Source organism: Lutjanus erythropterus, chromosome 1 (genome assembly GCF_056507025.1).
Source record: "Lutjanus erythropterus isolate fLutEry1 chromosome 1, fLutEry1.hap2, whole genome shotgun sequence".
In the NCBI taxonomy this organism is placed as follows: domain Eukaryota; kingdom Metazoa; phylum Chordata; class Actinopteri; order Lutjaniformes; family Lutjanidae; genus Lutjanus; species Lutjanus erythropterus.
This window is the reverse complement of record NC_139317.1, coordinates 28,650,590-28,662,674: the sequence shown is the minus strand read 5'-3', so window position 1 is coordinate 28,662,674 and position 12,085 is coordinate 28,650,590.

Genomic DNA, 12,085 nt, shown 5'->3' with positions numbered 1-12,085 from the left:
ATTTTATAGCCCCTCTCTCTGTTTCTCTCTCTCTCTCTCTCTCTGTGTGTGTGTGTGTGTGTGTGTGTGTGCGCACGTGTGTGTGCGTGTGCGTGTGTTACATAACATAAAGAGTGGCCAGAGTGACATCAGTGCTGACTCTTAACGAGCAGAGTTGAAATACAATCTCCACTTTCCTAACAAGCTATAAACCTAATCAATGTGTGTGTAGACAGCTGTCTAGGCTATGTGTGTGTGTGAGTGTGTATTTAAAAAAAAGAGACAGCAGTTAAGAGAAAGTGAGGAAAAAGAGGGTTAGAGGGGGTGACAGATGGGAAGGAGGAGAGAGAAGATCACCAAGAAAGTGACAGAGAAAGAAGGAAAGCTTCACAGATGATTACAACATCTGGAGCACCTCCTGCTACTTTAATTATTAATTACATTACATTTATATGCAGTGAATATTCAGCAGTTTGATCCACAGACCTCCAACCTTTAACATCAGGATCACGTGAACTTGTCCTTTGGTTAAGTATTCTTGTTCCACTACATGCCAACATTTAGTTGTGTTAATGAGGAAATATTTAGTAATCTCTCACTGTGAAACATCACTTAACTTTACTGAGCACAAAAAGGGAATGACAGATAATACTGAATTACTGAGAGTCTACTTAAATAATATACAGCATAATCAGTGTTGGAAGTCAGATCCAGCTGTAAGTAAAAGTTCTGCCTTTGAGATTTTGCTTGAGTAGAAGTACAGTTTTACCAGCAAAATGTTAAATATCAAAAATCAAAGTATTCAGAATGCAAAATGGCCCAATTTGAGTGTCACATTATCCATTAACTTCTTTTTCTTTCTTTTTTTTTTTTTAATTTTTAGTTCTCAGTCTTGTACAGTATTACTCTTGTGTGACTTCACATAAAGCCAAGCAGATCTGCACACACCTCCAACCTGGGTCGGTCTAATCAGCAATGTAAGTGAAGACTCACCACCTGTGAAGGTATTTGGGGCATTTAATCTTTAACAGTGTATCACATTTAATGCATTCATCACATGTTTTGTATGCAAAAAGTATAAACTAACTATAGCAGTTTAATTCATGTAATGGAGTTAAAAGAACATATTTCCTGCTGAAATATAGCAGCGCAAATTGGATGTTTCTTAAATAAAGTACAAGTACCTGAAAATGGTACTTAAGTACAGACGTTGAGTAAATGTACTCAGTTACTTTCCACCACTGAGCATAATGTACCACCCGGGAGTGCATAAAAAGAGTAACTAATTTTTATGTTATGAATGATGAAAAAGTGATTATGATTCACAGATAATTATGAACTAATCATTACCTAATGATTCATTAATATAGTATCTGCCACTCTGGTAACACTTGTCTCTACACTTAATTAGTATCATTGATAACACCTTTGTTTACTCTACTGTGTCATGTCAGTTTTTCCCATTTTCTTGCTTTTGCTGATTGATGACTTTAATAATATTGAAGAGTGTTTTATCTGTAGAGGGACATATTAGAAAGAAAAGCCCGCAGGCCTTTTTTAACCGAAGACATTTTGAAACATCCTTTAGCTGTTAGCTGTTGTGCATGTTGGCTCACTGTCACGCTGTCATGTCTTACTGTGACACTTGAATAGCACAGAGCCATCAGTCAATTAATGTTGTTAGTAACAGCTGTGAATGAATGATGCTGATTCTCTACTTACACAGTGTAGTGTGACATACAGTATATCTGTTGTGCAAACTGCATGTTTGTCTACTTCATGTCATGCTATGCTACGTTACCTTCACCTACAAAGAAGACAATGCTAGCAAGCATGCTCAAAAACACTATATACAAAAAAAAAAATAATAATAATCGGCAAATACTATTTACAGTATTAACCAAGCTTACTGAGAAGTGAAGTATTTAATTAAGGTTATTAAGGTTGAAAAATCACTAATTTTTTTAGGCAAAGGTAATGTTACTATAGTTTGACAGGAAATAAACAGAGCTTGTAAAACAGATTTGAGAATCTGCTAAATGAATTAATGAAAAAACAAAATTGTGCCTATTTGGGCAGTGACACGTCATCATGCAGAAAAAATCTCAGATGACACAGATTTCTGAGCCAGACCACCCTTGTGAGGACTGTTTGGCTCTGCCACCACTCTAACCCTAACTCTTATCTTAAAAAGCCAAGTCTTAATCCTGAATTGGGAGCAGAGTCCTGAAATTGTGACTGTATGAACAGATTTTTGGCTGCACAGTGTGCTTAATACACAATCACATACTGTAGAGACACAGCTAACTAAACAGACTGACACACACTCCTGGAATCTGTACTGTGTGAGTGAAATGTGCTTTATCTCTGTCCATTCAGCTCCTGCTCTCATACAAACACACTTTTCCCTTCCTTTCCTTATCGCTCTTTGTTTCTTTTTCTGCATTTTCCTGTCAAACACACTCCTGTCCTTTCCTCTTTACCTAATCTTCTTGTCACACCTCCTCGTCCTTCTCTCTGTTTCTGGCTCTCCATCTCTGCAGGTTGTCTATTTGAATAACCTGGTGATGAGATGTGTGTGTGTGTGTGTGTGTGTGTGTGTGTGTGTGTGTGTGTGTGTGTGTATGTGTGTGCGTTGGTTGTATTCGTGATTGGATATGTGTTTGCATGCGTGTTCAAAGTTCACAGAGAGTGTCATGTGACATTTACACAGTTGAGAAACATTGTGACACACTCAGTTTTCACCCCCACAGCTCCTCCCACACATACATCTCTCCTGTTGACTGCTAACAACAGCTGACCACTGCGTTTACATAAGCACATTAATGCAGATAACAACACATACATCACAGTTAGGGTCAAGATGCACTATTTTTTCATATCCTGACCACATCTCTATACATATGAATAAGCATGATGACATGTCAAATCTCTGTGGAATATGTGCCAAGCAGAGGTGGGTACGGTATTTACAACATTTCTCAGATAATACTGACACCTCCCAGCAGCTGTGTTTGGGTTTCATACATAGAATACATGAAATAATGGCATGCAGGAACAAGACATCTGACCTCCTAAGCTTCTGCTAATTTCAGTCACTTTTCTCTCAACAATACCAGTGTACAACCTGAAAGAAAGTAAGTATCTTTATATTTTTTTATTTATGCAATAGTTTGTATTGTAGTACTAGTAGAGGACAATAACAGCTTAAACTGATGCTACAGAAGAGCATTGGAGACACCAGTCAAACAGTCTGTAAATGCCCACACTCCCCTGAGAGAAGGTGTAATCAGCCAAAGTGAAATCACCTGTGGGTGTAGGGCCTTTAAAGATGAGTTTAACCCCCCCACCCCCAAAAGAAGTTTGAATTGTACAACTGCTGCATTTTTGATATGAAAAGTGCTATACAAATAAAGTATTATTATTATTATTGTTGTTGTTGTTGTTGTTATTTATTTGTAGTAGTGTTATTATTATTATTATTATTATTTATTTAAGTCAAATGAGTTACCTATGCTAGTCTCTGAACTGAGAGCCATGTTTCCATGGTAACAGTCAGTGACTCTCATTGACCTCAGTTTCCATGGTGACAATCAGTGACACCTGCTGACCTGTGTTTCTGTGGTAACAGTCAGTGACACCTGCTGACCTGTGTTTCTGTGGTAACAGTCAGTGACACCTGCTGACCAGTGTTTCCGTGGTAACAGTTATTGACACCCACTGACCAGTGTCTCCATGGTAACAGTCAGTGACACCTGCTGACCAGCACTGAGCCCTGCCATATTAAGAAGTCACAGCATCTCCTGGACGGCACTGAAATTTATGCTAACTGGTTTTGCTGTTGCACCGTTTCCTGAATTTTCCCACTAAAATGTCCTTGTAACTGTTGAATTAAACATTTTCTGCTGGTGTGAACAGAACTGAACGATTTGATCCAGTTGTTGGGTCAGTTTATTTTTTTAGTTTGAAAAATGTCCTTAATTTACCCAGAATTCATGGCAAGTTAGTCCTGCTTAAGACAACTATACGGCTTTGTGGAAAACATGACTTAATACTCTATCTGAAGTCTGACTTTGATCTCAGCCATATACAAAGTCTGTCTTTGTGAAACCGTCCCCAGGCTGCAGACCCTTTTTATGGCAGAAAAACACAGGTGTAACTAATAACATTAATGATTGCGCCGGTCAATTAAGTGTCCCAGTGAGCCACGACAGTGAGCATGCATGTGCAATAACAGGAACCTGGAATGAAATACAACCATCATTAAAGTAATTAATTACACCTGTGCTTTTCCTCCCATGACGTGTCAGAACGTCTACAGTGAAAAAGCTCTATTGACCAGTCAGTTTTAATGGCCAAAGTGAATAATGAGAAACGGTATAAGTGAATTTTAATCTACACACACAGGGTTTCTATGTGAAGGATGGTCGTAGTCAAAGGCTATGTATGATGGAGTTTCTCCTGGAAGTGACAACTCAGGTCAAACCTCACTGCAACACACTGACTGTGCATATTTGACAATAAATGCTCACAACAGAGCAAATGTTTAATGAGTGACTTAATAGGGATTGGCTATGTACTATTAATATTTTATATTCTGTGCTATATTGCTTAGCTATAGAATCATATTATAATCTATTACTACATTTCACCTCATATTATTTTATATTCCATATACTGCATTATATTGTACTATATTATGTTAATAATATTTTAATGTTATACTACTTTATTACATTATATACTATATTATACTTATATTTCTATATTAAGCAAGAAGATTCCGCAGCCAGTGACTCTGTACTGACACAGTTACAGTTCACAGTTTTGACAATGAGAGCATGTTGATGATTTTAAGGTATAATGTTTACCATGTTCATCATGCTAGCCTATTATTATGTGAACATTAGTTAATAAACACAAAAATGGCTCTTTTGAGAGTAGAGTTTGCAGACCCATACACTAGTGGAAAAGCCAAATGATCACCAAAGTCATCAGGATACAATGTCTGGTGACGATGGCATCTGTGCAAAATTTCATTTAGTTGTTGAGATATTTCTGTCTGGACCAAAGAGGTGGATTGTCTCACTGACCAACATTAGCATGGCTAAAAACACACTGGAAAACCACTTTGCTCATTAAGCTACATGATCATTTCATCCAATAAATTAGGGCAGTGCATGATGACCAGATAATTACAGATGATAAGACTACCCAAGTTACAGCAAATACAGAAAAAGACTGTAAATTCTAAGGTAAAATTGTTGAGGAATCTCAGCTGTTAAATCGACACAATAATCAAGACTCTGTGTTGTCTACAGAAACAGAAACTGTGAAGAATCATCCTCCCTTTGCTCTTGGGACAAACTTCCCATGACTCATAGAGCCTATCTGATGAACTTGACTCCCTGAAGTTGGTACTTCAACATCACATCACACACCCACTCTCTCCCCCACTGATTTGGCACACACACGTTACAAGTAACACACAAACATACGTCATCCTCCACTCCACACTGCCCTCACATGTACTGTGTCTGTTATTCTAATATGAAGATAAAGATTCAAATGTTTCATTAAACCATCAGATCTGAAATGTAATAAAAGTGTTATAGACCTTCAAGGAGCTGTTGTCTTCCACCACAGAGACATTCACTGGCTACAGAGACAGAGACACACTGAATCAGCGTCTTTGAACTCTGCACAGCTGAGAGTGGGCCTCTCTGTCTGTCTCTACATTATGTGTCAGCTCACACGGTTGAGAAAAGGACAAAGGTTCTGGCCACAAGCCTGGTCACTGGGAGCTCTCTCTGTCTCTCTCTCTCTCTCTCTGTCTCTCTCTCTCTCTCTCTCTCTCTCTCTGTGTGTGTGTGTGTGTGTGTGTGTTTGTGCCAGCTGGTTACATCTGGTTTAAGAGGCCACAGAGGGAGGCTGCTTTCTCCCACCTCTCAGTATCAGTTACTAATCCCTGTTTCCCAGAAGTGTGCTTGTCTGTGTGTGTGTGTGTGTGTGTGTGTGTGTGTGTGTGTGTTTAACATTTAAACCAATAAGGATGGAATTGAACTTACAAATAATTAATTATTGCAACAGACAACAAACACAAACAAAATGAGACATTTTAAAATTTTAACATGTTGAAAATCTTGAAGAAATGTGTTGAGCCAGCTGCTCCATTCTCATCCTTTTTCTTATTTTTCATCTGATTCATTTTTGTGTGATGCATATAACGTCTCCTCCCTATTCCCGACCTGCCAGCTCAGTTTCCCATCTCAGCTCATCAACAATGAACTCCTGCTTACTTACAGTAAGCCTCTGTTATATTGTCTCCTGTCGACACTATTGTTTAGATCATCTATATTCCGTGTTAGTTCTGTGGCTGGTTCCATTAAGATTTACACTTAAGTTTGTCCCCCGATATCCCACCCTGTCCTCTCGTAAATTTAACCAGCAGCTAGAACAAACACACAAAAGATGTGGTATGGACAAAATCAATGTGAGAAGTCTGCTGTGAAAGTCTGCTGTGAAATGAACTGTAGATGAGACCATGAAGAAATACGGCTATATTACTGTGGCAAAACAAGAAAGGAAATGAACATCGACAACAACTGGTGAGTTTCAATAAAACCTTATGATACACCTCAAGGGGTTTATCCCACTAAATGAAATTTTGAACTGTATGAGACAGTTATTTTAATGTTTGGCAAAGCGCTAATGTTAAATCTACTTTCTCTAACAAGTTTCTCTTGTCTCATAGTGTCCACTGGGGCTTCTGTGTCTTAGTATCTCTCCTCCTCTTCAATAACCATAAAGTCAGTCTTTGTCTTATGTTCCACAAATTAAATTAGGCTCCTTAAGGACCTTCTAGCAACACATAAGGGAATACTGATGAAGCTAAGGGCAAATCAGCCAAAGGAAATCCTTAGGTGAAACTGTATTGGAAACCTTAGCTTACGTGGTTTTATGCAACCAGGCACTGTTTTTTAATCTCTGGAGTCTGCTTTTCAGGACCATGTCTGTGAGATAAGATCAACCTTTACTGATCTCCAAAGGAGGAATTCAGTTTTTGCAGCGGCACAAGGACATACAGTACCCACAACCAGTGTTGCTCTAAAACTAACAATGAGCTACTGTCTCAAGACAAGTGACACAGAGATGTGATTTGTAAGAGCAAATTCAACAAAGAATAGTGTATATATAAGAGTAATATGATACTTTGACTATAACAATGTACACCAGAATAATATAATGTGAGAAAGTGTGCTTCGTGTTTGTCTGTATCAAGATCCAACACTCGTGATCACACAGTATAGTATGTATAAAGAGTGAATAAAAGTTTGAAATTGGCTTTAAAAAGCTGTTCCTGAGTAAACCTTATTTTATGAAATATACAATTTGCATTTTACTATACTTACTATAAATACTCTTTGTATTTATTTCTATTAATTCCTGATTGACGGCTGCATTATGCTTTGAATAACAAATATGCTGTCACTTCAAGTTCTTTCAGGAAAATGTTCTGAACAGCCTCCTGTACAGCAGGTGTGTGTGTGAGTGAGCCTGGCAGATACCTGAAAATCACTCATTTCACTCATTAATTGTCAAGCGCTGAGGAGATGCTATAAAATAATCTCAAAAGAGGGTATAAGTAAACTTTTCTCGGTTAAATGATTATGAACAGTGGATTGATTTAGTCATGAGATATTAGACGTCCGTTCATATGATCTGAGCCGCATATAGACCACAGAGCTTCTGTTGCTGTTTCTGTGATGGTGGTTTTGAACCCGGTCACAAGATGATTCAGCTGTAGGAAGAAGCAAGATTTTTTTCAATCACAAGATCTTTGAAGAATGTGCAAAAATATCTATTTCTATTTTTCCCCCGAAGTGTCTCTTAATAACTGCAGTGAGGCTGTTTCTGTACCTTATATGGTTCAAGAACGTGTCCTACATTGGACAAAGCTCTGGTTTAACAAATGACCCTTGGTTTATAGCAGGAAGAACAGTCTCTCTCTGCCTTAATGCATGTGACAGCTGAACAACAGCTCCTTCACTGACAGACAGCAGACATGTAGGTAACCAGAAGCGTTTTCAGCAGCATTATCTCTGAACACACTATAATGAAACCTCACACTAAATGTCCTCAGTGTGGAGGCTCTCACAGTGACTGCAGAGTAATGTTCAAATTAGGTCATGTTATAGCCCACTTAAAGTTTTAACCAGCACACACACACACAACCAGTGTGTTAAATAAACTAATGTGTACAATGTGGTGTTATTGCCTCTGCACGTAGCCTACATTCAGGACATGCAGCAGACAGCATTATCCTACAACCCCAATTCCAAAAAAAAGTTGGGACGCTGTGTAAAACGAAAATAAAAACAGAATGTGATGATTTGTAAATCATTTTTGTCTTGTGCAGTACAAAGACATGAAAGATATTTAATGTTCAAACTGACTAACTTCAGTGTTTTTTGTAAATATAAACTCAATCTGAATTTGATGCCTGCAGCATGTTTACCACTGATGCATCAGCTTTTCATTTAACAAAACACTCAGTGAGTGTTTGGGAACTGAGGACACTGATTGTTGACGTTCTGAAAGATAAGTTCTTTTTTGTGCTTGCTATATATACAACTTACAGGTCTGGCGTGTCTTCTGCTGCATTTTGTGTTTCATAATGCACCACACATTTTCAGTGGGAGACAGGTCTGGACTGCAGGGAGGTCAGTCCGGTTGCCCAAACTCTTTTACTATGAAGACACACTTTGGTAAATCATGTAGAATGTGTCTTGGTATTGTCAATACAGACATCTCTGAAAAAGACGTCGCCTGGATGGCAGCAGTTGAATGCATCATTCAGCATTAATGGCCCCCACAGATGTGACAGTTAGCCAACATATCCCCACGCTGTCACAGATGCTGGCTTCTGGATGGTATTTTACTTCTTTAATCCAGTGGTCATAATGATTTTCTGAAAACAATAATCATTTTCCACTTTGCCTCAGTCTATTTCAGATGAGCTCTGGCGTGAGTCTTAACTTGCATTTGTAGCTGCAGCGACAAACTGTGTATACTGACCGTGGTTTTCCAAAGTGTTCCTTAACCCATGTAGTATCCTTTATTATACAGTCACATGAGTTTTTAATGCAGTGCTGCCTGATGGGTCAAAGGTCACAGGCATTCAATGTTAGTTTTCAGCCTTGCCCTCCAGAGATTTCTACAGAGTCTTTGATGCTTTCAATGATTGCAATACTATATAATATAAAATATTATTATAGACTGTAGATGGTGAAATCCCTAAACTTTTTGTAGTTTTATATTGAGAAACACAAGAGGTGAACTGACCGTGACCTCATTCATGCAACTGAGTTTTTTGAGGATGCCACTTTAATACCCAATCCTGATACTGTCACCTGTTACTAATTAACCTATTTACCTGTTGAATATTCAAAACAGGTGTTTTCAAACATTTCACAACTTCCCAGTCTTTTGTTGCCCCTGTCCCAGCTTTTTGAAACATGTATTCAGCTAAATATAGGTCAAAATGTTTTTTCAAATCATTGTATTCTGTTTTTAATTTACATTTTACACACAGCTCCAGCTTTATTTGGACTTGGGTTTGTACATTATTTCCTTTTAAAGTCATGTTTCTTTCCAGTAATAAACTGCCACTACTGTTACAAAGAGAAAGGATGCAGTATTTTCAGTGAGGAACCTGTCCTGAGGGACTGCAGCCTAAAATGTTTCACCAGGACCTTGTGACCCGCTCCATGACTAAATAACAGAGATAAAGGAACATCCAAATTAAAGCCATGGCAGGATCATGTGTCAAAATTATTAGAGAGTGAGAGGGAAAGAAAACACCATAAGAAAATATTTTCTTTTCTCTAAAAAAAAGTGATCTTTCACACAAATTTGTTTTTTTTTTCTGTATGAAACCCCCTTGAAAACCTTAAAGGAGAAAGATAAATATGTCACCGTGTCACGGTTCTCTTTACATGGAACTCAAACTAACAATGAATTGTGTTAAATGTTCGCTGAATGGCTTAGTGTCTGTTAATGAGCCATGAGAAATCATTAATAATCTTTTAGAAGGAGTAGATGTCTGTAACGGTTAAATTGAGCAAAATGTTAATGGAGTCTAGCAGGCAGTCACTGAACTCCAACAAGTGTATTTTCATACCAGCGGGCTTTCGTTTTCAGGAAAGAAAGGACAGTCATAAACAGCTGATCAACTTACGACGTAGGACTTGTCATTGCTTGTGTCAAAGTATTGCGCTCATCTTGCACTTGTGAAGGTTCAGTGTCCCTGCGAACTGCAGGCAACCTGCATGATCTTCAAATCTGGAGAGGAGGGGGCGGGGGGGGGAAACAAATCTCTTGAATATGTTGAATTTGAACTGTAGTACCTGTGTTTGAACTCACCTTTAAAATGCATTCCAATGGTGATCGGTTTTCACAGCAGAAAAATCGCTCAATAATTATAGGATCTGTAGAAACTTTTGCATCGTTTGTTGCTCAGTATTTTCCCAACAGTCCACTCAAATATGGCTGAATACACTGGTGTCATCTCAGTCCTTACACGTGACTGTGTGTGTTGGTTTACAGCTGCTTCCTGCTTTTTGAAAGTTTTCTTAATTTGGTGGATTTTCTGCTGCTGCTTCTCACTGTTCTAATCCACTGGAGCCACCATGAATCCAAGCGGACCACAGACCCTGTTTCTCTGTGATAGGACACAACCAAAGGATACTCAAGCAACTCAACTTCTCAACGCTTCACCAAATGGATATTATTGATACTGTTTGAATGAGGAAAAAGATATAATGAAAAAAAGCAGAAAAACAGAAGAGAAGATAGAGAAAATTCATTTTGTGGGCAAATAAGCTGAATAAACAGAAATTTGTTGGGAAGAGACGGACAGGAGGTGAATCTGTGGCTGAGACAGAATGAAAGAATGAGAGAGTGAAGAAATGTGAAGTGATGTAAGAGCAGGAGTATGTCCGCTGATCACACAGCTGCTTGTTTCCACTTCTGTCTTATCTCTAACCGCACCCTGTGTGTGTGAGTATGTGTTGACCTACTGTACATACTGATGTCCTGATATGTGTGAATCAGTTCCAGCCTGCACTGTGCCTCTGTGTGTGTGTGTGTGTGTGTGTGTGTGTGTGTGTGTGTGTGTGTGTGTGTGTGTGTGTGTGTGTGTGTGTGTGTGTGCGTGTGTGTTTCAGATCTTGGAATTTGCTGCCCTGATGAACCCTGATTGTTGATGACTTTATTGTTTATATTTAGCACATATTTGTACAGACTTTGTCCTCAGGTATGTACGAGATGTGTACTTGCACGTACAGTGTATGTCTGCATGTGTGTTGATGTGTGTGTGTAATTATTAAACATCAGACTATATGCTGTCTGCCTCCATTTCCACATTTCAGCTTCACTTACTGATAAAAAGTTATCTACTTTGCAATGCATCTATTTTTTGTTTCAGTTTAGTTTTATTTTCTGTTTTATTGCTTTATTTTCATGTGTATTTAAAGCTATAATATGTAACATTTACATAACAAAATGTCTAAAAACACAAGACATATTTATATATTTTGTTGAGTTGTGTATTGACATTATTCAAAGTGTTTCCAGCAAAGGTCAAATACAGAGAAATCTGTGATTCATTCATGGCAACAATGCGATTCCTTGCTAGTCACTAACTTCTTTAATTTCTGGAAAAACACAGAATAGATCGGATACGTCAGAAAGTGAGGAAGGAAGTTGGCGAATGTGACTAAAGAAAACATGAATAAAACTTTAATATTATCTCATCCATGAATATGATTTTTTCCTGAGTCATATCAGAGAGATTTTCATCAGCTATAGTGTTTGTTTAACAGTGAAGAGCAATATAAAAACAATAAAATACAAGGACAACAACATAGAAATACAATCATTGTTGTTCATATATGCAGAATAATTGGAACGCATTCAGACATTTGTGCCAATGTTTTCAAAAGCAAGAGGAGAACTTGTTGTACTCCTTGTAATTTGTTGAAAGATGAGACAAGAGGACAGGATGAGAGAAAACGAGGCAAGACAAAAGTAATCAGGAAGGAAG